The sequence below is a fragment of the Triticum aestivum genome, chromosome 3D (genome assembly GCF_018294505.1).
Source record: "Triticum aestivum cultivar Chinese Spring chromosome 3D, IWGSC CS RefSeq v2.1, whole genome shotgun sequence".
NCBI lineage: Eukaryota > Viridiplantae > Streptophyta > Magnoliopsida > Poales > Poaceae > Triticum > Triticum aestivum.
This window is the reverse complement of record NC_057802.1, coordinates 512,083,506-512,089,634: the sequence shown is the minus strand read 5'-3', so window position 1 is coordinate 512,089,634 and position 6,129 is coordinate 512,083,506. Positions and strand designations below refer to the sequence as shown.

At 45.8% G+C, this 6,129-nt stretch overlaps 1 pseudogene; it reads right to left on the bottom strand.

Annotated features, from left to right (window-relative positions):
* Positions 1-1,030: 1,030 nt before the first annotated feature.
* LOC123076422 (uncharacterized) overlaps positions 1,031-6,129 on the bottom strand; it is a 9,558-nt pseudogene continuing 4,459 nt past the window's right edge.

Sequence of the window (6,129 nt, the reverse complement as noted above, 5' to 3'; positions counted from 1 at the left end):
CACCCGAACCAACAGAGGTCAGAACACGATCCAATAACCAATCAAGAGATCGACAGCGACGTAACGACCGGACCAACAGCGGTTAACCAATCAAAAACTGAAAGAAGCATCGAAGCAAAAAAATCTGCCAGGAGATGAACTTGACCCACACAAAACAGAAAATACTAAATGAACCAAACCAAGCTGCACACACGTTCAAAAAATTTCAAATGAAAATCTAGGCACACCACTCATTTGTACACATCCACGTACCAAAATAATACACGTGCCAGATTCAAACCTACCCAAGAGTCACTTTCAACCAAGTGGGTGAATAATAGAACGAAAACGCTCCCGGATATAGAGGCTTGGGTATGTTCCAAAATAAGTGATGCTTGAGACTTTCCCGTTTTTCTGCAATTGAACTGAACACATACTCAGCAGGGATATACTGTACCTAATTATGAATCAGGCCGCACAAGCAAATTAAATCGCCAAGCAAGGCATACCTGGATTCCTGGAGCAGGAGATTAGTTAAAGACACCTCATGCTTCATAGGTGGATGGAAACCGACCAAAATTCTTCGTTGGTGGCGACATTGAACCTCTAGCTGCAATATCATCTTCAGATATGTTCTGAAACTTACATATCGATCCGTAGTGTACATTTTACTTTAGAAAGCGATGATCAGACTATATCTGTTCTAGAGAGAAACAAAGTATCAAGCTGAAGAGACCTACACAATTACCGGCCAAGTTGGTTTGTAAACTTATCATTTCTTTTCTGTAGCGACGAAATACTTTTGCTGTTTATATGCTGAAAACACATTTGAATTCTGCCATCCACATTTAGTATGATTTGCATGTGTTTTAGTTCCTGAAACCTATCGATATCTCGGAGTTTTCTGGACAGACATGTAAAAATAAAGATAAACTGGTTCGACAAGATTGCCACGAAGTAATTTTTGTATTGATGCAAATCATAATATACATCCAGAAACTCGAAACAGGCATAGTACCCATTGCGTACAGCTAAGCCAGCCAGCTAGTTCCTACATCCAGAACGCTACAGGAGAAAACCCGGTGATATGCTTGGACAACACATAGGAGTTGTACTTGAGGCCAAACTTGGTCATAAGGAGCATGCAACCATCACAATCACCTCATACTCGACTTCCTCGCGTACCACACACTCCACAAGGCAAAATCTGGCATTGCCCATGTATGTTAGCGTGGCATATGAGGCCGCTCGTTTCCTCTCCGGGACCTTGTGGAACAACTTCCCCTTGACAATCTTCCACTCCGGCTGTATGGTACTTTTTTTTCGAAAAGGGGGATCTCCCCGGCCTCTGCATCAGAATGATGCATACGGCCATCTTATTAACGAAAGAAAAGGTTCCAACAAGGTTCCAAAGTCTCAGACTGAAAAGAAATAAAAAGACAGCTCACACAGAGCTAAAGAGGCTGGGCACACAGACTAGCCAAGATAAGACGCCACAACCGGATGGCTAAAAATAGATAGGTAAACTAATTGCCTATCCTATTAGATGACCGTCATCCAAACCGGTTGAAGATATCCCGAGCTACCATCTCCCAGCGGATAGATCCAGTAACCAAATGCTCCCTGGCCTCCATCGGAGTGAGTAGCGACCATGAACGGATCACGGCCGTGGCTCGGAAAATAACCTGCAAAAAGTGAATACATGATATTCTGTTAAAGACCAAATCATTTCTGCAAGTCCAGATAGTCCACAACAAAGCGCAAACTCCAACACGAATATGTCTCGCTAATTCAGGCTCAATCCCGGTGAGCCATGTCCCAAATAACGTAGTGACAGAATTCGGTGGAGTAATATTAAAAGCAATGTGGACCGTCCGCCAAAGTACTCTGGCAAACGGGCAATCAAAAAAGAGATGTTTGATCGTCTCGTCCCGATGACAGAAACTACACCTCGTAGGTCCTGTCCAATTACGCTTAATCAAGTTATCTTTGGTTAAAATAACCTGTTTATGGACAAACCACATAAACACTTTTATTTTCAAAGGAACTTTGACTGCCCAAACATGCTTGGAGGTAGGAATGGAGCTCGAATTAATTACATCAATATACATTGATTTCACCGTGAATACTCCAGACCTAGTCAGTTTCCAGCGTAATTCATCGGGTTGTTGAGAAAGATGGGCATCCATTAGTCTCCGAACTAGACGGAGCCAATCTTCCCAACGATTGCCCACTAACGACCGTCTGAATTGAATATTAAGGGGGATGGATTGAAACACCGTAGCAACGAATACCTCACGTCGTTGAACAATGTGATATAAAGACGGATATTGAATGGCCAAGGGTGTCTCGCCAAGCCAAGTATCCTTCCAGAATCGTGTACTAGCGCCGTTGCCAATAACAACATTTGTCCTATTAAACATAGATTGTTTGACTTTCATCAGGCCTCTCCAGAAAGGCGAGTCAGTTGGCCTTACTGTGACCTGGGACAAGGATTTTGTCTGTAGGTACTTGCTGCGAAGGATTTGGGCCCACATAGCATTAGTCTCAAAAGAAAGCTTCCACAGCCACTTGCTAAGAAGGCATCTGTTCTTAACTTCAAGATTCTCAATACCAAGACCCCCTTGATCTTTCGGTCTATAGATGATATCCCATTTTGCAAGTCTGTACTTTCTTTTTAGCTCATCACCCTGCCAAAAGAAACGCGATCGATAAAAGTCCAGTCTTTTCCTAACACCAACTGGGACTTGAAAGAACGATAAGAGAAACATAGGCATACTCGTGAGCACCGAATTAATCAGAATTAATCGGCCTCCATATGACATGAGCTTGCCCTTCCAGCAACTCAGTTTCTTCTCAAACCGGTCTTCGATGCACTTCCATTCTCTATTGGTCAGCTTTCGATGGTGGATTGGAATACCTAGGTAAGAGAAAGGTAAATCCCCCAAGTCGCACCCAAACAATTGCCTATAAGCCTCCTGTTCGTCTTTGGCTCTACCAAAGCAGAACAGCTCGCTCTTATGAAAGTTAATCTTTAAACCGGTCAATTGTTTGAAAAGGCATAACACCAGCTTCATATTTCTCGCCTTGGCCAGGTCATGCTCCATAAAGATGATTGTATCATCAGCGTACTGAAGGATGGATACACCTCCATCAACCAGATGAGGTACCAAGCCACCCACTTGACCATTCTCCTTAGCCCTTCCTATCAAGATGGCTAACATATCAACCACAATGTTAAACAGGATAGGGGACATCGGATCTCCTTGTCTTAGGCCTTTATGTGTCTAGAAGTAATGACCAATATCGTCATTCACTTTAATTCCCACACTCCCTTTTTGCGTAAATGATTCGACCTGGCGTCGCCAGGCTTCATCGAAACCTTTCATACGCAATGCCTGTTGGAGAAATGGCCATTTGACCTTATCGTACGCTTTCTCGAAATCCACCTTAAAAATGACACCATCTAACTTCTTGGAATGGATTTCATGGAGCATTTCATGAAGGACGACCACCCCTTCAAGGATGTTTCTGTCCGGCATGAAAGCAGTTTGGGAGTGCTGCACCACAGAATGCGCAATCTGTGTGAGCCTATTAGTCCCGACCTTGGTAAATATTTTAAAACTAACGTTGAGAAGGCAGATTGGCCTGAACTGCTCAATTCTCACAGCATCCGTCTTCTTAGGAAGCAGTGTGATAGTTCCAAAATTCAAGTGAAATAATTGAAGCTGTCCAGAGAACAGATCATGAAACATAGGTAGCAAATCCCCCTTAATAATATGCCAGCACTTCTTGTAGAACTCCACCGGAAATCCATCCTGTCCGGGAGCCTTATTATTTTTCAACTGTGCTATAGCATCAAACACCTCCTTCTCCGAAAACGGGGCAACCAGAATATCATTTTCAGCAACCGAAAGTTGAGGCACATCCTCAGTTCTGGACTCATCGAGAGATACACAATTATCCTCCGGAGGTCCAAATAACTGCATATAATACTCGGTTATATATGTTTTTAGGTTGTCCTGTCCTACAATAGTGCCCTCATCTTGTTCAAGTTGGAATATTCTCTTCTTTCTGTGCTTACCATTAGCAATCAGATGAAAGAATTGAGTATTCGCGTCCCCTTGGACCACTTTGCGAACCTTAGCTCGCAAAGCCCACTTCAACTCTTCTTCGCGGAGAAGTTCTTTCAACCTCTTCTCTGCTTCAGTTTTAACCTGGAGCTCAGCAGGCATCAAAATCGTGGATTCTGCCTTAACGTCCAGATTCTGTATAAGAGAGAGGAGCCTGTCCTTCTCAATCTTATACACCCCACTAAGGTGCTTAGCCCAACCCCGTAAGAAGCTTCTCAAACTCCTAATCTTATTTTGCCAACGCTCAACCGCGGTCCTACCTCCAACACCCTTCGCCCATTCCCTAGCGATGAGGTCTAGGAATCCTTCACGTTCGAACCAGGCCATCTCAAAAGAAAAGGTGTTTTTGTTTCCCACGTGGTTCGGCTCCCCTGAGTCAACGAACAGGGGTGTGTGATCGGAAAAACCCCGTGAAAGAGCTTGAACCGTCACAAGCGGGAACTTCTGTTCCCACTCCACACTCGCAAGAACGCGATCAAGCTTTTCGTAAGTCGGGTTGGGCAAAGAGTTAGCCCAGGTAAACTTTCTACCAGAAAGCTCTATCTCCCTCAGATCCAAGCTTTCAATAATAGTATTGAACATGAACGACCACCTGCCGTCAAAGTTATCATTATTCTTCTCCTCTCTCCTCCTAATGATGTTGAAATCACCCCCAACTAAGATGGGAAGCTGCTCGGACCCACAAATCCGAACAAGATTCGCCAAAAATTCCGGTTTAAGCTCGGGCTGTGCGGCACCATACACCGCCACCAACGCCCAATTGAAACCATCAACCTTAGACCTCACTCGAAACTTAACCGCGAAGTCGCCCATCACTACACTACGGACTTCAAGCGAATCGCATCTCACACCCAGCAAGATACCACCCGATCGTCCTCGCGGAGGGAGGCAATGCCAATCAAAATCAACACCACCCGCAAGAGAGGAAAGGAACTGGGGCGCAAAGTTGTCTCTACCAGTCTCCGATAGAGCAATAAAATCTAAGTGATGCTCCAGAGAAGCCTCAGCAAGAAACCTTCGTTTAGCCAAGTCTTTCAGACCTCTGCTATTCCAAAAGATTCCTTTCATCACTCATCATGAAATTTTTTAGTAGTCCGAATCCTAGCACTCCTACGAACTGCAGAATCGGGGTAAATTTTCCGTTTCCACTTACGCTTGGGTTTACTAGGTCCTGACTCCCGATCTTCATAACCGGGCTCAGCGGAAGAAACAACTGCATTATCTATGGGCATATCATCGTCCTCAGACTCATGATTGGATGGTGCTAGATCCACACACATATTATCGAGCACTCTAACCCCTAATGCATCAATCTCATTATCATTCATGGGTTTAACCGCCGCAAGATTACGAATAGTTTCTAAGGCACGCTCCGCCTCCAAATCTAACAAATCATTCACCGAATTGGAAATCTCACTATCTGTAGCCCCGAGTGAAACTCCTAATTGGTTTGCATTATTTATAATTTCCTCATTAGAAAAATGCAATAAAGAATTAGATATGTTGACGGACATACCAGTAGAGATCGCAGCATCATGAAGCTTGGCCGCCCTCATAGCGCACCTCTGCTGCATGTCATCAACCTCCGGAAGCTCCTGAATGCGAGCACTCATCCGCCTCCCCGTCGAGGCCGGGTCCGGGATCCCGCCAAAAGCAACGACCTCCTCCCTAGTAACTCCTCGCGCTGAAACCCGCGAAGGGTCAACCAAGGATACCGGAGGAGGCGGCTGCGGGCTCCCAGACCCCTCGGACAAGTGCCCCAATCTGAGACCCATAGCAACAGGTACACTGGGAGGAGGCTCGGATCTCCTGACCGCCGACGAGGAAGGAGGAGTCAGGGCCGCCTGCCCCAAACCCCCCTCCCCCAATGCCACAAAAGGCGCGGGCGCCGCCACAGCCGAAGGAGAAGCGGTCCACCTGACCGCCGGCAAGGAAGGAGGAGTCAGGGCCGCCTGCCCCAAACCCCCCTCCCCCAACGCCACAGAAGGCGCGGGCGCCGCCACAACCGAAGGAGATG